The sequence below is a fragment of the Pinus tabuliformis genome, chromosome 3_2, assembly GCF_031772625.1.
Source record: "Pinus tabuliformis cultivar Carrire ecotype Pingquan chromosome 3_2, CPIR1, whole genome shotgun sequence".
Taxonomy (NCBI): domain Eukaryota; kingdom Viridiplantae; phylum Streptophyta; class Pinopsida; order Pinales; family Pinaceae; genus Pinus; species Pinus tabuliformis.
In genome coordinates this window covers 210663504-210685384 of record NC_142302.1, presented here as the reverse complement: position 1 = coordinate 210685384, position 21881 = coordinate 210663504, and the positions used below count along the sequence as shown (strand labels likewise).

At 37.7% G+C, this 21881-nt stretch overlaps 1 protein-coding gene across 1 annotated transcript in view; it reads left to right on the top strand.

Moving 5' to 3' along the window:
• Nucleotides 1–21881, top strand: part of LOC149180489 (uncharacterized) — a 158491-nt gene that overhangs the window by 39028 nt on the left and 97582 nt on the right. The gene's annotated exons all lie outside the window — the stretch shown is intronic.

Sequence of the window (21881 nt, the reverse complement as noted above, 5' to 3'; positions counted from 1 at the left end):
AAAAATAAAATAAAAACAATTACAAAAATAAAATAGAAACAATAACAAAAATAAAAAACTTAAAGTATATTAAAACTTAGGACTTAGTATTTATTAATATTATTTAGTACTTTTTGAGAAATTTACTAATATTTCATTGCTCAATGCTTTCTATGTTTACTTTTAGTTTAGTATTCTATGGCTATTTTAGACTTCAACATAATGTCAATGTCATTGTCATATGATGAATTTACTTTTTATCGTTTTTGAAAATTTGATGTGCATTGCATAATTTCAATTGTCAAATGATGAATTTATTAATTTAATTTAGATGTACCTTGCATCATGCCAAATGATGAATTTAGAAGGAACATTGCATAATGTCAAATGATGGATTCAATTTTGAATTTAGTAGTTTTTAGATTTACAATGCAGAAATGTCAAACGATAATTCATAAATGATAATAGTCTAATAAGTAATGATGATCGTATTTAGTCTTTAGATGTAAATTTGATAATTATTAAGATTTTCTATCTAGTTATTGACATATTTTTGGGATTTTATTTTTTTATTTTTATATATTAAAATTTTAAAATTTTATAATTTTTATGACTATAACATCCCCTTGTTTCCTCGAAACTTTCCTAAATTTTGGGGTTTCTTATATACGTCCCCCTTGTGCGTATCCCTGCTCCTGCGTTTCCCGTCCCGGAAACTTGGTGGAACATTGAATATACCTACATATAGTAAATAAATACATCAGATGTGACGTATATCCACTATATGGCTTCAAACAATGGGAGCTTCTCAGAACATACATGCAAGGCACAAACTAGAACTTTTCTTCTTTCCAGGCGAAGGGTGTTAACATTGTTCAAATAACCTATGCTTAGTAGCTTGCAGAGCCTGTACAAAGTAAATAGGCATAATTGTAACCTGAAACTCTCGACAACTTAGGCTATAAGAAATACCAAGTCTTGGACCAAGTAATACTAATTCATAATACAAGACCTGCTATAAACAACATGACAAATATACATATAGAGAATTGTTACTAAAATATCAAAGGAGGGCCACAAGTAAGAGGATCAAACACCGCTACTGTAATGTCCTCTTGAAATTGAGGGTTAATGAGGGACGAAGGCTATAGTCTTGATAAAGTGGTAAAAACCCAATTTTTCCAAATTTGGGGCAAAAGTTGGGTCGGATGGGGCAAAAGAACCCAAAACTAGGTGTTGCACCCGCATCTCCTCACATCTTGAAGCCTATGGAGAAATATATAAATAGAGAGGAGTTGAGATCAAATCATCATCATCATTTGTGGATAAAATCATGTGTCTTATTGAGTTGTAGCTCTGAGGCTTTAAGACCACCCCTTCTCTTTTGCAATTTCGGTGGTGAAAGATTCCACCCTAGTTGACTCCATTTTATATTTTTCTTGTTCATTCTGTTCTGGCACGACGTTTCTTTCCATTAAAGAGCAGCGAAGTCTTTGAAGCAGGTTGAAGTCCTTCTCTGAATTTAAAGTTTGGGCAAACTTCTGTGGAGTAGGCCGCAAGCCCTAACTTGGACGAATTCTTGAGGTCACGCGAATTTCATAAGCTTGAGGTTATGTGAATTACTGTGTCTGAGGTGATATAAGCTACAGTGGTCTGAAGTGGTGCGAATCACTATGACTAGAGATCCGTACAAGTGTCCTAAGGCAAGATGAGGGTTTAAATTTCCAACAAAGGTTCAAGTCAAAAGTGCTAGGGCTCCTATGGACATTGCCGAATTCTGTGACAATCGAATCCCTAAACCCACATAAGACAGGAAGCTCCTGCAATAATTCAGATGAGCCTAGTGTTTTGAAGCATATTATTCCGTAGCTAGCTTAGCTTGTAGCTGTCAATTCATGATTCTTGTAGCAGATGTGAGATATACGACTCCTGTAACACGAAGACAGAGTTCTGCGTGGTCGTTGGAGTAGATTGAGGTTGGAAAATCAGTGCAGACCTGAGTCAAACTTAGGTATTTTATTTGAGTAGACAAAGACCTGTATAGGGCCTAACTGTTAGGCAAGAGAAGAATTAAGCAAAGTCTTTCGGTAGAAATCACATAAGAGAAATTTTTGGCTGACGTGTTTTGAACCAACAAGTGTGGTTCATCATCAGGACCAGATGAAGAGGAAAACCATGGCAAAGGCTTAAATAGAGAGAATGTCTGCCTCTTCATCTGGTCCTGATGATGAACCACACTTGGTTCGAAATGCGTCGGCCAAAAATTTCTCTTATGTGATTTCTATCAAAAGACTTTGCTTAATTCATCGTGGATCACAAAAGCCTGAATACGAAAAGGAGAAGAATCTCTGGCTAAATTATTAAATGTAGATTATGATGTAACTTTGTTGTATAGATCTTTGGACAATACATTGCACTGTTGCATTTATTGTTTGTTGATTGGAGAAATCAAATTCATTAAAGGCTACTTTGATTTGTTCAGTCTATTGCCTCATTGAATAAGTTGGTACTGTTCATTGAATAAGATATCCATTGTATTGAATTAACTATGTATTGGGAAAAAAGGTTTTGTTGAAACCCTATGAAACCCTAGTGAAAATTACTCTTGAACTTTACGATGGTATCAGAGTGTACGCATCTTTCCAGCTTGTGAGTTCATGAGCCTTGTATGCTTCTAATAGACACCAACAATGTCAGGGTAAGAAAGAAAAAGAGCACACATCGTTCAACCATGGGGGAAAGAGCAGATCAAGGAGAATAGGATCCCGACTTCTTATTAAATGCAATACTCTAGGAGCAACAACAAATGATAGGAATATTACTGCAAGGACAACTAAAAGGGCAACAATTGATCCAAGGGCAACATGATATAGCCTAAGTATTAGCTTAAGGAGAACAACAATTCAATCAGTTAATGGCTCAACTCCTGAGTAATTTAAATGTTGCAGGAAACAATAGGACCACCACTGAAGGTAGCAGTAACCATAACCCTGGTACTCCTATCCACACTAACACTAGGGAAACCAACAACAAAAATTCCATGTTGTTACGTCCTCAATTTATAAATAATCAAGTAACGACAACTCCAAAAGCAACAAAGTCAAATAGACTCTTTGATGACTATTTTCAGGAATATGCAACATTGGAAGAGAACAATCGAGCAACCCTGACCTTCCAAGAATATAGCAATATCAAGTTCTAGAATATACCCAAGAAACAACGAAATTCTGATCTAATGCACAAGGTAAGTAAACTTTGTCTCCCCTCATTTCATGGATCATATAAATGTTCAGCAAGGGTTTGGGTGCAAAAATTGGACTCCTATTTCAGACTAATCCCAATGTTAGAAGTGGATGCCTTCTAATTCGCAACAATACACCTAGAAGGACACACACATGATTGGTGGTATCATGGATTGGTCACTTTGGGGCATGCAAACATCACTTCTTATGTAGACTTTACACAAACGCTAATAGGCATATTTGATCAAAAGAACCCAGACATACACTTAAGAGAATTGGAACAACTCAAACAAATCGGATTGCACGAAGAATTTATCGCAGAATTTGAACGAATCACAGTCATGGTGACAAACATATAGAAAGAATGATTAGTCATGCTTTTTACAAAGGCACTAGTCGAACCCCTACAAGGCTAGGTCAAAGCGTTCAATCCTGCAACCCTTCAAGATGACATCAAGAAGACTTGAGACATGATAAATTCGACAACTACATCTAAGGTTCAGTCCAAGCCTCTCATCCCTCAGAAAGATAAGGAGAAGAATGTTAGTTTTTGGTAGCATCGGAAGTGCTATAGCCTTGAAAATTGGCGGAGAGGCTAAGGCACATGAGTTCTAAAGAACCCATAAACTGTTTTGTGAAATTCCACCTGGATTGTATTTTATTAAAATAATTAATATTTTTAATGGGGTTCCTAAGTCTAAACTTAGGAAAATTAAAAGATTAATGGGTATTAATCAAAATATGGGTGAGAATGATCTAGAAGGCGGATCAAGTCATGTTTTAATCCTAGCTGTTGATTAGAGACTTAATCTTGGCTGTTGATGACTCAACAGGAAAAGTATAAAATGGAGGCTTGGGGTTCATTTGGAAACACACACATAGGGAGATAATTGATCTAGAGTTTGATTTTTGGGGCTAGGAAGCTGAGAAATTCAAACTAAGTGATCATTCTGTAGCAGAGGGGCAGTGAGAATCCGGAAGAAGGACTTTTCGGAGAATACTGGCAGAGAGGTAGAGAGAGATTGCAGAGAAGCAGTGCAGTAGCTAGGATAGCTGACACAGAAAAGTTGTCTATCATGCAGAATCCAGAACTTCCGGGAACTGTTGGAGTAGCCGAGAGAGCTGACACAGAGGCAGCGCAGTAACCGGGAGAGCTGACACAGAAAAGTTGTCTGTCACGCAGAATCTAGAATTGCTGGAACAACCGAAATTGCCGAGAACTACCGGGAATTGTTGGAACAGCCGGGAGAGCTGACACAGAAGGAAGAGAAGGTGACGCAGAGCCAACACAGGAATAATCGGGGTTAGCTAGTCTTGTGCTGGATCAACTGGAATTCTACCAAGTGAAGTGAGGTAAAACTCACTCAGATTTTCCACCAGTATTTTCTCTGTAAATGATTGCTAGATGAGCATCCTAGATTTGTATTCAGATATTTCTCCTACATAATAATAAACCCTCAGAATTGTTGCATCGGTTTTCCCGCATTGGGTTTTTCCAGGGACTATTGTGTCCAAAAATAAGTGTGTCCTATGTATCTTGTTCTTTGCTCTATTTTCTGTTTCATGAGATCAAATATTTAATTAGTGTAGGCTGCAGAAGTAACTTGTTTCAATATTCAAAAGAATAACTTGATGAATGTAATTTAAAGAATCAAGTAGGTGAAGTAGATGCATATTTGCTGCAGTAGGGGTTCCTTCGAGTCTAGGATTTTTCACAAAGAAATCCTTTCAAAGAGATTGGCCAATAAGAGACAGGTTGGATGAGGAAACCCGAAGCGAACTAAGGCGGAAGAAGCTATGCTTCAATTGCAAGGAACCATGGGAACGAGGACATCCTTGCTTAGATGAGGGGAAGATTCACTACATTAAAGTGGTCTCTGACGATGAGGATGAAGGAGAAGAACCCACTTCAAATGATAAAGAACCTGCTTTTAGTGTCGAGCCTAGCAATCCCAAGGAAGAACCACCACAGGAGGAAGCTAAAAAAGTGGAAAAGCTCAACGAGGAGAAGAAGACCCGACCACAGGTTAAGATTGATATTTTGTCAGGAATCTGTAGATATTACACCTTTAGGATCAAGGGAGTCATCAAAGGACAACACATCACAACATTGATTGATGGGAGAGCTACATACAACTTCATTGATGCAACATTAATGGAAAAATGAGGACTTCCCACAGAGGAGTTCGAAGTCCTTGATGTGATAGTTGCAGATAGGTACAACTTGGATTGCACACGAGTAATTCTAGGTTTGAGTGTTCCACTCGATAATTATACTTTCACTAGTGATTTCTATGTAATAGATCTTGCAGATATCAATATGGTATTAGGGGTTCAATGGTTGTATTCGTTGGGAAAGCACACTATGGACTACCAAGCAATGGAGATGGAATTTAAAGCCCCTAATGGCAGTAAAGTAGTCTTGAGAGGCATGTCAAATGGTAGCCCACAGGTTGTTTCAGCCAGAAGAATGGAGGCCATATTTAGGCATGGAGATGTAGCATATGTAGCAGAATGCAGGATTACAAATTTACAAGCCAAAAGACTCCTAACAAGGGTGAACCACAGTACAAAGCAGACATTCAAAGAGTACTAGACAAGCATGGTCATGTATTTGTGGATATTACACCAGGCTTACCTCGAAAAAAAAGGATTTGAACATACTATAGAACTAGAAGAAGGGGCCAAGCCCATAATCACCACACCATACCGACACCCAAAGAAATTCAAGGGCAAGATAGAAAAGACCATTTGGGAATTATCAGCGATGGGCCATATTAGACCCAAATCAAGGTTGTTCACCTCATTAGTGGTTTTGGTAAAAAAGTAGGATGACATGTGGAGAATGTGTATTGATTATCGAACTCTCAACAAGAAGACCATTAAGATCAGGGAAATAGGATATATGTTCTTAATGGTCTTCTTGTTGAGAGTTCGATAATCAATACACATTCTCCACATGTCATCCTACTTTTTTACCAAAACCATTGATGCGGCGAACAACCTTGAGTTGGGTCTAATATGGCCCATCGCTGATAATTCCCAAATGGTCTTTTCTATCTTGCCCTTGAATTTCTTTGGGTGTCGGTATGGTGTGGTGATTATGGGCTTGGCCCCTTCTTCTAGTTCTATAGTATGTTCAAATCCTTTTTTTCGAGGCAAGCCAGGGGTAATATCCGCAAATACCTGACCACGCTTGTCTAGCACTCGTTGAAGACCATTAAGAAGGGCATGTGGGCTCAAAAGATCAAATTTTGGTCTTCTTCCTTTGCTTTTGACTTTCTCCTTAGCTCCTTGACTTCTTGCTTTATATCCTCTTCTTCACTTGTTGTAGGTCTAACATGTGAGGTGTGTCCAAGTAAGTCAAACTCTCTTCGTTTATATACCACCCTTCTTATGAGGTCGAATAGGCCTCTCTTAGGCCGACTTTTCACTGGCAGGGCCGACTTGGTCTTGGAGGTCAAATTTGACTTTCTAGACACAAAAATAATGTTTTTTACATGTTACAACTTGCTTAAATGGGTCTTCAACAAATGATAATGACTGTCTTGACTGATGACAAATATTCTTTCGACTTGACAAATCCTAGGAACATGAAATGCGTGCTTGACCTAGTTGACCATTCAAATGAAGCATGAAACCCATGCTTGAAAATAATAGTTTTCTTTCTTCTTTTGCTTGTTACATAAAATATACATAATGACATGAGCAAAATGACAATTATGAAGACCGAAACTAGTTACATTTTCCAACACTCCCTCTTAACTAGGGATGTATTCATAATTGTACAACTGGTACAAGGATATTCTCAAATTGAATTGTTCTCATAAGAAGAGTCGGATTGATAAGCCATCTTTAAGCATCATAACCAACACTGTCAACATAGTAAGGCCTTAACTGACAAGCTCTCTTTATATTATAGCATAATGTTGGGAGGCTTTACGTGAGACACCACACTACCTCTTAGGGCACATACCCCATCCGGATGTTCACTAGGTATATACTTTTAGAATTATTCTTATCTTGGATTACCCCTCCTCAAAGAATATTAGTCCTCTTCGACCACTCTTATCTTGGGTACTTGTCCAATCCTCAAAGTGTGTCCGTCAACTTCTTATCTTGGATTCTCTATATTTAAGGAGTACTAATCCCAGATTCTTATCCAATTCTCCATTCTCTTTCCTAGTGCCTTTACTTAAACTTACGACTGTTAGTCCTGGTCTAGTGCATGACACATGGATATATGATGTCTAACATCATTCCCTCTCAACCAGAGAGGAGGTGCTCATTCCCTCTTGATTAGAGAATATATTCTTTGCTCCTTAAACATTTAAGGAGACTTCTTCTTCCCTCTTAAGCATAGAGGAGATTCCTTACTTCCTTTCAATTGGGAAGTCATAATCGTGTTTTCATCAATACAATAACTACTAGTTCTTCATGGAGATCTTCAAGTAGTCGCTGCATGGCCCCTCCTCTCCTTTGCATATTACCATATTGAGCTTTCACCTTTCTGGATATAATGGAGCCAAATTGTGACAGGGTTCAAACCATCAACCTTTCATATCACTTTCCTCTAGTCATCACCAAAGGCATTATATTGAGCCAATAGCTTCCTCTAATCATGAAAGTGATCTTTATTGTATTATAAACATTAGGTTATCCTTTCGTACTGCTACCTTCCAATCCCAAGATGATGTAGGCATCTCAGTCACATCATTCTTCAAGGATTATTAAAGCCATCCACTCAATCCATGTATACTTTGAATTGAGATTAAGACAAATAGTTGTAGATATACATACCTCAATTGCCATTATGTATTTCTGCAACATTTTTTTAGGTAGCAAAACCATATACCAGCTAGATAACTAATACCAAAACATCAATATGATAATTACCTCAACATGATGGCCTTTTGTCAAGTTATCAAATTCTGCTTAGTTGTTCTCTTTGTGATCAACATCCTTCCTTATGGTCTATCTCCATATTGTACAAGAATCCTTCTCCATGCTTTCACTTTTAATCAAAGTGCCCATGGAATGAACTAATCAACAAGCTACACTATCTTCTTCCTTGGAGTTGTCATTATCAACATCCTTTCTTTCTTCAAGAGACCATATTGATCAATATCATCATTTCTAAGTTATGCTTTCTTGTGGAAGAGTCTTGATCTTACCATTACAAAGCATACTAAAATCCTTCTTCCAGGCATCGAGAAGTCACATGGAAGACCTTTCATGCTCATGTTACTGAGCACATTCTTACGACCAACTCTTTCTGCAAGTAGACATGAATTCTACCTTCTAGAGAAGAGTTACTGAAGACATGCATACCTTTAACTTTCATATAACCATCTAGCCATCATTCCTTTGAACAAGCTGGCTTCTATCCTTTATTGAAGATAAGCTTCCCTTAAGAGGAGAAAGACTTCAATTCTTCCTCTCAAACTGCAACTTGACCATCATCATCCCTTCATCCTTCAAGACTATTGTTAGCATAGTATTAAAAACCAGAACCGGTGACTAAACCGGTCCACCTAATAAATCAGGCTTCAAACCAGAACTGGTCAAACTAAGACTGGTCAGATCTCAATGAACTTGTATTTAAAAAAAATACACAAAATACTTATTTTTTAATGAAAATAACTACTTTTAAGATTTAAAACCATAATTCCAAACCAATAGAGACAAAATATGCAAAGTTTTCTCATCTATATACCATGTAAAGGCGAATATATCAGAATGGCACTGAGTGTAATACATATCATTGACAAAATACATAAGCAATGAGGCTAAATGGCCTACAAAGTCCAAAAACAATGCTACAAGCTATGGGGCCATTGGCCTACAACAAGACTGCAAGTCTAGACTCTATTGGTACATATTAGTGATCAACATGATCAAACTCATCACCACTACTAGACACAGGATCATCAACAAGAGCTACATAAGTATCATCTGGATCAGAGTATGAGGATTCCTCAGCCTCATCACAACCTCGGTAGTAGCACCAATAACAATAGAGCTAGACCAATGTTACTTGGGAGCGGGAGCGACCATTTTCAGAAGCTCTCGGTTTGGGAGCGAATCCGGGAGCGATTTTTTAAAAATATATATATTTTTTATATTTTTTAATTTTTGATACATATATGTCAACAAAAACATGTAGAATGATGAATTAGACATAAAAAACATAAAAAAACATAGATTGATCGTTGAACCATATCACATCAATCATCTAGAAATTATAATCGTCATCAACCATGTCCACAAGTTAGTAAAATACATATTACAACTGCAACATATTGAGTCTTATAAATCATGATTCATCAAATTCAATCTTAAAGTTTCAACTTCAAGCTTTCAGAATTGAAAATTCAATAACATTTATCATCATTGATCACCAAAGTTGTACTTGTAAGCTAAGTTTAACCATTACAAGAAGTAATATCGAAGATATTTCTAAGTCCTAACTTCTAACTGTTAACATGATATGAAATGTTAAAAATTTATAAAATGAAACATGAATAATGAGATGAAATGAAACAACTTTAGTCTTTCACAAAGCATCATATTCATAATTCACAATCATTACCAATGAGTTATAATTGCCAAGGCCTAACTTCAAACTTCAAATTTTCATTGTCACAGTGATATAATGTTTACAAAAACTATCATTATGATATGAAAGAGTCAAGAGTCAAGAGTCAAGGACTCAAAACTCAACAGTTATGAAAACTAAAGTCTAATAGAAACTAAAGAAGACAAGTAAACTGTAAATCTACATGTGGCCCTTGTCACGAGAGTCTCCAGGAGTATAAGCAGGTCGTGGTGGTATTCTAGGAGTCTCCCGCACAGACCGACGACCAGAACTAGAACCTCCACGCGAGGGTGTAGATGGAGGTGGCGACAACAAAGGAACAAGACTCGGACCTCGAGCACTGCTACTGGATGGTGGAGGTGGAGGTGGAGGTGGCATGGCTGCTGCAGCTGCTTCATTTTCATCCCTTACAAGTTCCTCTTCTAGTTCTTCAATATGTACAATGCCATCCTCCAAATTGTCATCCTCTGGGTGATTGTCCCAAATTTTATATGTGGGATCCTCATTAGCCCGATCACAGTAATGACTCAACAACCTCAAGTTGTAGTGCACATAAACCAAGCTTTTTGCTCGGTTTTCATTGAGTCTGTTTCTTTTCACATTATGTATATAGCTGTAGGTGCTCCAACACCTCTCTGCAGAAGAAGAATTTACAACCTGTGAAAGAACTTTTTTTGCCAATTTTAGCAAAAGTTCGTGGCCGCCATATGTTTCCCACCATGTGAGAGATTCAAATTTATCTTTGTCGTCCATTGCATGGAAGTTAACATACAAACCAGTGCCACTGAAGTATCTGCCTATTTCAAGGCGCACAGCCAATGTTGCACGAAGCGGGAGCGAAGCGGAAGCGCGGAAGCGTCATTTTCCAAAAATCTAGGGAGCGAAGCGTCCGCGGAAGCGTCTGCTATATATATATATTTTTATATATTTTTTTGCATTTATACTCAAAACAAACATCCCAAATACCAAATTAATTGTAGAAGACATGAAAACATGCATATTTTTGCATAAATCAAGATAGATATGGCATCCATGATTCCATTGTAGTTACTAGTATGTACAACAATCATCTATATTCTAGCTATTACAAACATACATCAAATTTTTAAGCATATTATAAAACATAAAACTATAAAAAGTATTAACCCGCGTATATGAAGACCTAGACCTTGCTGTAGCAAAACCGTGAATTGTAGGAGGCTTGAGGAGGAACCTTAAGGCTTAAGCCCCACCAGCAGTACATTGAATACCTAGTAGATCAGCATAGGTGGAAGCATAGTTGGACATAAGATCACAGTGATTTGAAGCAAGGTAAGGGCAACAAACTACATTAGCAAGAATTGCAGACTTTACAAGGAAGTCTCTCAGATCTACTCTCACAGTGTATTGATAATTTGATACTGCACCTCTGGAATAATTGGACGTTCGTTATATGGCTATGCTCTTGCTCCTGGTATGATTTACCAATAGTGTCATATGATCATTGGCATATGCTTCAGTATGATTCTTTGCATTATGACATTTGTTCATGACATCAATTCAATATGGACATGTCACTTGCTTCAGTCATATATATGTTATCGTTTCTCATATAGATCAATATTGGTATGGCTTCCCAATATTGGCAATGATGGGTATAAACCTATAAGCAGAGACTTCTTCATTCTTATATGCACTTAGCATTATGTATGGATATCACTGCTCAAATAGCTTGAGTATGGTATTGCTATGTTCTAATTACAGCAGTATATGAATATATAGAAGTGCATCCATCAGTTCAGTAGATGACTGCGCTTCCGGTTGCGCCACGCAATCCGCCCTTTTTCAATGTATATTCATTGAGTTGACATTGTATTCAGAGCAGTAAGACCGTATATTCAGGCTACAATGCTCAAGTTATATGGTATTAGGAATCCTATATGAGAATGATGTCATATTGGTGGGTTGCGTCCAGGTTGCGTCCAGGTTGCGTGCAGGTTGCGTGCAGGTTGCGTCCAGGTTGCGTCCAGGTTGCGCGATTCCGGGGGGCCGCAACCTCAAATGGCAGGAATCGTTTTTTTAACCCGGAATCGCGCCACCTCAAAAACGGAATCGCGCTTCCAGTGTGGATTCCGGGACGCTTCGCTCCGATCCGCGATTCTGGGTTTGGATCCGGCGGGGGGGGGGGCGATTCCTGCAACACTGCGCACAGCTGCACATTCCTCCCTGTCAGGTACCAACTTTTCTAATGCTTCCAAATATCCTTTAGTTACCTCTGGATCTAAATGGGGTTTGGTCCTAACCCCACCCCCTGCTGCAGGTTGGCCCAACCAAGATGTAGAGTAGTATTTTGGCGTAAGGATATACGCCAAGCAATGTAGTGGAAGGTTAAGCCTATTCCACCGTTCACACACACAATCATGAATCAGTTTGTACAAGTTGGGATCTCTATTATGAACAATGTCTTTTATTTCCCCCAACATGGTATCCATTTGCTCATACACCTCGCCAATCACTGGTTTGTTTGTATCTGCAAACCGAATCATGTGATAAATTGGCTTGGTGAAATCCAATACCTGCCTCACACTTGTCCAAAACTGCCCATCAAGAGCGGCCTCCTCCACCATTTCAAAACCTGCCATGTCAGCTACATTTGTAGCCCTTTCCTTTAACACATGCCAATGTGGACTTGATACCATGCTAGCTAATGCCTCTCTTACCTTCAAAAGGCGCCTGAAGGTGAGGTAATAGCTATCAAATCTAGTCTTCGCAATCTTCAGCAACTCCAATCTCGAGTGACTGCGGAAAAGGCCATGGGTATTGCTATGATTTGTAATAAATTTTATCATTTGTTTGCCTTTCTTGTACAAATTACCAATCCATTGGTTGTTCATTTTTGTTTTTGACAATATCATGCAACAAAAGGTTCAATGTGTGAACCAAACATCCAGACCAAAATATGTTGGGGTATTTATCCTCAATAATTGCTCCCGCTGCCTTACAATTAGGAGCATTATCAGTGATGACTTGGATGACATTGTATGGGCCAATACGCTCAATTGTTTCAAGTAATGCTTCTGCAATGTTGATGGCGGTCTTGAACTTGTCTGAGTAATCATGTGCAGCTAGAAAGATGGGACCACTAATAGACACAACAAGAACACTTATCAATGGCTTGCCTTTTACATTTGTCCATCCATCAGATACAATGGACACCCCATGGTCAGTCCAAGAACTTGTCATTTTATTCAAAGAATGTGATATTTTTGCTTTTTCATGATCAAGGCCAACGGTTCTTGCCTTGTCATACCCAGGGCTCTTGTATCCTTTAGGGGCATCATTTATCACAGAAACCATTTCGTGCCAATAAGGTGAGCGAAGAACATTGAATGGTATCCCACATGCATAGAGAAACCTGTAAACTTTTGAATCCACATCATTTCTACACCCCTCATCAAGGAAATATGATATGGTTCTACGCCTTAAGGATGATGACCCTGTGCTTCCATGTCCATATCCACTGCCTTGGGAGGATGCTGAAGGAGTTCTTTGTGATTGTGAGCTTGGTTCAAAGAAACCCTTTGATTTTTTTGTTCTGTATTGGGCTTCCTCCTCTTCCCTTATGTATTTGGCTCTTTCCGCTGCTGACACCGCTGTACAAGTTTTGATTCCTATTTGTTTCTCTCCATCCCATGGCCTTTTCCCGCAGAGGTGTCTTCTAGCACGGGTGTATGAACCTGTGTAATCAGTGTTGCAATGGGGGCAATGAAATTTAGTGGTTCCACCCCCTCTCCCTGTTTCAGCCCTGTTAACATATTTCCACTATGGAGTTTGGTCTTGTTTAGTTTTTTGAGGGTCATGTTCACCCTCCCCCAGCTCCTCCTCACCGGGGTTTTCACCCATTTGACTTTCTTCGGCTTCTTCATCCCCCTCTTCAATTTGAGGCTGGCCCCTCTGTTTCCTACTCTCCAACACCATAATAACCATAAAAGGGACCAGGAAGAGGAAAATGCCAAGAAATATAGCCAGGTCCATGGTGTTTGATGTTTGTAGGGTTTTGATTCTTGAATCTGCAAATTAATTTAATTTATTGGGATTAATTAATTTAATTTAAATACATGATTTTTAAACTCAATAAGCTAAATTAAATTAACTAAATTACTACCTAACCAGCTAAACTAACTAAATTACTAAGTTACTTACCTCTGCAGGCTTGCTCCTCGCTCCTTGGCACTTGCTCCTCGCTCCTCAGCACTTGCTCCTCGCTCCTTTGCTCTTGCTCCAGCTCCAAACTCAAGCTCAATGAAGTAACAATGAATATTTTTTTGGCCCATTGGCCTTTTAAAACCAATTTTTATTTTTTATTTTTTATTTTATTTTTTTTTAAATTTAATTTTTTTTGGGTCCGCGGAATTTTTTTCCGCCGACCCGCTCCCGGCCCCGCGCGAATCGCTCCCGGAGCGATCGCTCCCTAAGTTGATTCCGAACAGACCAGGGAGCGCAAATTTTTTTGAGGGAGCGCGCTCCCGAAAATCGCTCCCGGACATCGCTCCCGTCCGGGAGCAATTTTGGGAGTGCGCTCCCGCCCGGAGCGCAATTCGGGAGCGGGTTCGAGGGGGGGGGGGCTCCCCCGCAACATAGAGCTAGACCTAATGGAAGCACGAGTTGGTCAAGTTGCATGACTAGTGCCTTACAATGGTTGTTTGCTTTGCTTGATACAACTACTAATTCTAATTCGGATGGTGCTACCAAATTTGCATTGGGATCTGTAGTATCTTTGAAAATAGTTATAGGCTGGGGAACTGTGCCAAAGCATCTTAGTGAGGAACTTAATTTAAATGGATGACCAATAATTCAAACCATTTACACTTGTACAATCCAAAAACATCTGAGATTTTCAAAGTGCTGATTTTCACTACTAACAACATATAATCCTTCAATTGATTGTGACAGAGGAAAGAAGAAGATATATGATAATTAAACATTCATCTTGAATACTTAATTTATCAGATATAGTAGAAGCGTGTAGAGAAATTTCTACAACCAACACATATACATTCAAGAGATGATAGAAGGCAACAATTAAATGATGCAAAGGTACTAATTTAAACAACTTGTTTAATTAGCTATTCTCAGTGATGATTATAACTTTGCAGTGGGTTGTCAGGGAAGTTAATACTTAACTTAGCCTTACCCTAACTCCTATGTTACCTTGAACATATGATGAAAAATAGAAATGAATATACCAGAAAAACTCACATGAACACAATTGCTGTTAAAACTGAAGTCAAAATCCTTTGATTATCTTCAAAAACTTCCAGAAAAGTACAATGATGTTTCTTGGCTCTCTCAAAGGTTCAACCCTTCTTACTTCGAATTACAATGTATATATAGAGTGTAATTCAAAAATATCTAACTTAATACAATCTTTTACAAAAGTAAGTTCTATCCAAAATGATTTGGATATATCTAATTAATACAATTCAAAATAGGGATTCTGAAACTGATTCTGTAGGAACATCACACTATTCTAGGATGCTGTTTGCAACTGTTGCCTTAAAATCCGCTCCTGTTTTTACTGTACTGACATGTGAAAGGATGCATTCTGTTCCGACTTTTCTATGCTGCTATATGAAATCCTGCTTTCAATTCACTCAAGAAGTTCGAGGAACTTATCCCATTTTTCATCATCTGGACATGAAAATTTAATTACCCTCCTGTAGGCTTCATCCACTTCGATGTACTTCTCAAAAGTTGGCTTAGTGATAAACAAATGATGGATCTCATGCAAAATAAATAAATCATTCTCCAAACCTTCTAGAAAAGCTTTACCACTAATGATCCCTTTTACCTTAGCAAACTTTGATTTGTTTGTTGCTATGTCATGTAACTTGTACTGGTAATTTTCTAGTGGAATCAATTGGCCACGAGAATCTCTTAGGGATGGAAGTCCTTTTTGTTGGAGGATAGAAAACTTTCTGTGGAACTTCTTGATTTGAGCTTCTAAGTTTTGGCATTTATTTTCCAGCTGCAGCTACAACATTAAATTTCTTTTTGTTAATACCTTTCTAACTTCTAGGACTGTGTCTGTCCTGTCTTCAATTCCCAAGTCTTCAAGTTCATCTTTAGTTTTTGAGTTTAGCACTTTGATGATCCTTGTTGCTTCTCCTAGTTTGTGATCCAACTCTTCTTTGATTTCTGTTATGGTTGCTTTTGCTTTTTGTACTAGTTGTTCCTGTTCAAAAAATATTTCAATAGATGTCCACAACTCTAAAATGGTTGAATTGATGTCAATCCATATTTTCTCTTCTGCTTAAGAAAATATCTATGCACTGGTTGATTCATCTGTGTACTTTTCAAGCTATTTAGTTAGTTTGAAATTCCTTTGCACTTCTGAGATATATGCATTATCTGCCTTGAGTTTATTTTCTTCCATTCTTTGCAGTGATGCCTTTAACTTTTCTATTTCAACATTTCTTAATGACAGGTCTCCCATAGCCTTTGACAAATTTTTAGTGGCTTCTTCGCTGGTTGATTCTGTTTGTACTGTAGAAATTCCTGCACTCATATGTTGTTCCTTCTCTTTTAAGAGTTTTTCCATATCTGCTTCCATCTTTTGAATTTGAATATTTTGCTCAACAACCATACACAACATATTTTCCTTTTGTTTCTCTAATTGCCCCACTTCTTGAGTTTGAGGATGCTCTGTTGTTGGTAATTTCAACTGCTTCCTTAATGCTTGAATATCTGCATTTTTTCTCTTAATAATTTCTTCAATAACATTAACATCATTAGGATCTAATCCTAATTTGATTACCATATCTTCCAATCCTTTTATCCTTGTATCTTTAGCTAATGAGGACATCTTTTCTAGCTTAAGCTGAGAATGGATATTGTTTAGAGAAGCTTGCAACTTTGAAGCTGCCATGGCAGAACTTGTCAAGGAGGAATAAATCATCTCACCTGCATGTTTATGTAGATCAATTTGATCTATTGGATGAATCTGCTTTGTATCAAAAGAAAATACAAAAGTCTTGTAATCCTCTGCACTTTTAGGAACTGGAACTTTTGGCTCAAGAAATGCCAATTGAAATTGTCCTCTGTCAGGGTCCAGTGCAGACAACAATCTGGTTTGAGTGGTAGAAGACTGTTTCCAAAACTCAGAATAGGTAGAAGTCTTCAGTGCCATTCTTCTTCTTCATTTCTTTGAATCTTGTGAAAATAATTTACTGTCCTGAAGAAGGGGAAGCAAGGGAGTCAAGAATTGTTTCTTCAGCTTGCTGTAGAGAATACACATGCTCACTTGATAGTACAATTGTAGTAGATTCCTCTGGATTTCTAATCTCTGATGATTCTTCTTCTACATTCATTGTTTTTCTCCTTTTAAAAACTTTAAATTTTGTTGGTCTAAAACCTGAACCTGTAGGAGACATACTCTCACTTGGTCTCTTTAATTATTTTTCCTTTAATCTTGGAGTCTCTAGAGCTGTCTAACTGGAAATTTGTTCCTCAACCTCTTGCAAAGTATTTTCCTCCCATACTTCTTGATTTGCATACTACTCAATTTCTGGTTTTGATATGTGAGTATAGGGAGCTGACTTCTATTCAATTCTCATGGATGAAATTACTCCTAGAGGGTCGTAAGGCCAACTGAAACTTAGCTTGAATTTCATTTGTCTCAATAAATTCTCAACTTCCTTTTCTGCTGCTCTGGTATTAACTATGAATGGGCCAACTTGTGCTTTCAACTTAAATTGGGCCTTTTGTTTCCTAGACACAAAATGAATTTCATCCATGTTCAACCTCTGCCTAATGAACTCTAGAGCAAAAATCCTCATGGGCACGAAAACTGACAGTTTATATGGGGGAAATTCACAACCATAAACTCTGATTTCTATAAAATTCTGATAAAGGTACCAATCTCCCACTTTTGATTGTTCATTGAGATGCAATATCCTTTTGATTTTTGTAGATATTCTTGGAACTGCATCACTGCTAAGGAGACACAATGACAGATATAAAAATTGATCCACAAAATCATTGAAAGAATACTCTTATGAATTTTTCTTGACCAAAGAAGTCCAATGGATGACAGACTGTGGTCTTCCCTATGAATCAAGCTTTTGCAGTGGGATTTTGAATCTTTCTGACTGGTGGTACAAGAATAAATATACCAATATTGACTGATGCATAAAATATTCTTCAACACTAAATTTTAAAAATTGTTCATGGATAACCTCTGATATATACTGGCTAAAATTAAAAAGGACTAAGGGTCTTTTGCTAGCTGAAAACATTGACAAAAATCCTAGAATTACTTCATCAACCCATTTGATCATTTTGGTAACCTAAAAGACAACATAACATAGAGATAACCTATCTAGACATTTCTGGAAAAATAGCAGAGGAATATAGTGGATTGGTTAGAGGCAAATCAGAATTTGTAAAATGACCCGAAAATATGAGCTCGCTGGTGAAAGGTAAGTTTTTGATAGATTTCCATAAGGGCATCAACTGAACAAGGATGAAGAGAATTTTGAGGGTTTATCTGCAAAACCTGGCAAATTGATTCTAGGGTTATGGAAAACAAAATCTCATTATTTCGGGCAACTATGGCTCTTTGACTTGGTAAGTAGCGGCTTTCACACTAGGTCACGAATTTAGGGAAATGATGAGTTTGGGGGAAAATGAATTGGGGTAACATGGACTCCCAGAAATGAAATCATCGCTGGCATCTTTGAACTTTTGAAATGCTCAATTATGTAACTCATATGGGATCAAATTCACACTGGGTCTCTATGATTTTAAACTGAGTATCGACCAGAGGGAATTTGTGTAAATTAGGCATGGGAGGTAGGATTGGGCTTTCAATGGTTACCTTAGATTTACCCTTTTGACTGGCCATTTTGAAAATAAAAAGAAACAGAGAATCTTTGAAAGAGAATACCCGGTGAATTGGTGACTGGTAGCACTTGTTATTTCTTGCAATCTGGAGGTTTGAGAACACTGACGAATTGAAGAATAATGCACTTAACATAAGTCAATTCAGATTTACAATTGGATTTGAATAGATATAGTTTGGGTAGCCGTTTTTGGCGTGTCATTAAATGACAATCGTGATGTTGGTAGGAGGGATTTAATAATTTAATGGTCAAATAGTTAAATTATTAGGGACTTATAGCGGGGCTCAATTTGGTAGAAATGGTGGCAGTGTGATAAAATGGCAGAAGTGACAACGGAGGGTGGAAGCGGTTTGCGGGGGGGGGGGGGGGGGGTAGCGGCAGTAAGTGGTTTAAGAGGGGGGGTCCCACAATTCTTAAAAAGTGGTCATGTCACGTCGAGCGGTAAATGGAAAACCATATTGTAGACCCCCCCCCCCCCCTTTCATTAACGGTTGGGAGTGTGGGGGGTCCTGTAATTCTTTATTACTCGTTGATTGGAGCGGAGGTGATCCAGAGCATCCAAAGTTGCTCGGATGATAACTTCTTCGGGGACACTTTTATTTATCTTAAAAAAAACATTAAAATGAAATATTCGCGGCTATATCAAACTCAAAGTGACAATTGTAACATATGCTTGTCTTTATTACAAAGTGCATAGCAAAATTAATTTTTTTTGTTTTTGTTTTTGTTTTTGAGAACTATACAATTTAAAAGATAAATTGCATAGTTAAAAAGAAGTTACAATAGGGTCAACCCCCCCAACTCCATGTCAATATCAAAATCAACATCAAACTTAGGATCTTCAGTCTCTTCCACACATTTTGATGTTGGATCAATATCGTCCAACACAATGGGATCTAGATCAAGTCTTCTGTCTATCATTTGGTTGTGCCTTAGTTGAAGGTTGTATTGGACAAAGACAAGATCATTGAACGATTTTGTTCCAAACAATTTCTCTTCTCCGTGTGCATGCACTCAAAAACAGACCAATTGCGCTCACAACGTGAAGTACTACAAGTTTGGTTGAGGACTCTAACTACAAACTTTTGCAATTGAGGACATTGGCCGCCAAATGACTCCCACCAATGCGTTGCAAAGAAAAATACATTAATTAGTAACTTAGTTCATTTCATTACTTATTTACAAGTACTTATAGATAATTTGAATTGTAAATTTGTAAAACAATTGAAGTTTAAAAGAAAAGCAAATTGGAATTGCTTACTTGGTTGATCCACATCTCTTGCCATCTTTGCCAAGTTTTTTCCGAAGGTAGCTTTTGCCATACTGAAAAGAGTAAGTTGTTTATGTATTTCCAACTAGTCTGAATAGTTAGGGACCATGTGCTCCAAGCAATCATACAATCCAGATCTCCCCAACCTGCAGATCTCCTAATCGAGCTTTATAATGATACTTTGGGTTCAAAAAATACCCAGCTGCATGTATAAGATGATGCAGTTGATTGCTCCATCTGTTATCAATGATCTCCCAAATATGCCCATATTTAGCTAACTTGTTAGGTCCCTATAATACTAGTGTAGCCCCTTATTGTTATTGTTAGTATAGCCCTCTTATTGTTACTGTCGTGCCCATGTAGTTCCCATATTGTTATTATTGTGCCCCATAGAAGCCCACTATTGTTATTGTTGTGCCCTTACATTATTATTGTTATGTAGGCTCTAATTATGTTGTGACCCCTTAGACTCTTATATATAGAAATGAGGTTTTGTCATTTGAATCATCCAAGAATTATTCATTTATATAATGTAAATGAGGTTTCCCCCTCAAAGAAGATAATTTTTAAGTCGTTGATCTATCTATTTGTGAGCTGGTTGCATAACATTTGGTATTAGAGCTTTGGATTCTAGGGTTTCGCTGCTTCAAACAGGCCATCGTGGAATTTTCTCTATAACTTTTTTTCTACGAAGCTTCAAAGTTGAAATTGCAACCATGTGGAGTCGAAATCTTGGTGAACTTCATGTACAAATTTCAGATCTTGTCTTGCTATATTTTCGGAGATATGATCCGAGGAAGTTAGGGTTTTTGCAGGCTTTAGAATTCCATCTCAAACAGGTGACCTAGGGAAAATCATCATAATTTTCTCTCTGAGCATCGGATTTGAATTTCGTAAGAAGTGACAGAAAGAGGATGGACTGTAGTTTTTTGGATATCATTTTCAGGGCCGAAGGTCAAAACAGTGACACGTGGCACTCCGTACAAGTTCGCTCTACCGAACTAGTCTATAATTAGGTCATCTTGGGAGATTGGGCATAACTTTTTCTTGAAGAATCCAGTCTTGGTTTGATTTGTTGGGTTGGAAAGAAGACTTAAATGGCTACTACACGACGAAATTTCCGATTTTGAAGATTCACAATTACAAAGATACAACATTTGCAGTATTTAGCTCCTAAAAAGAAAGAAAAATGTGTGTATTTTTTAAATTTTACACAACTTTGTTTGAAAAATTAGTTTGAATTGATTCAAAGGGCATAGTGAAGCATATATATCATTGTTTGATTTCAAAATGCCTCAAAACAAAAAAATGGACACACCTAGTAAGCAGCCAGAAAGCTCTTCTATGACACATGAAGAAGAGGAAGAAATGTAGCATGATATATCAAAATTGCGAGAGTCACAAAGAGTAACCAAAAATGAACTAGAAGCGAAGATGGATGGTTTGAAAACTGACATGGAAGAACTGGTGAATGTCAAGATGGAAGGTTTGAAAAATGGTTTAAAAGCAAACATGGAAGGTTTGAAGGAAGGTTTGACAAAGTTGCTACAAGAAATGCTTTCTAATGGCGAAAAGGTATTAGATGAAACTCATGTTGAGAACAAAGGAAATGTTAATCATGATTTCATAGATTCTAATGTTGGATTGAAGACCCACCATATTCCAAAAATCAATATGAGGAAGTTTGATGGCAAGGATCTGGTAACATGGATACTATAGTTGGAACAATATTTTGATCTCCATAATGTGCAACACACACAAAAGGTACACATTGCAACTTTAACCCAATCAGTTTGTATGGTATTGATGGCTTTGTTCTTGTAAACCACTTGTCACTTGGTCAATTTTTACGGAGGAAATGATAACACATTATGAGGATACAAAGAGCAACACCTTCTTTAGCCAATTGA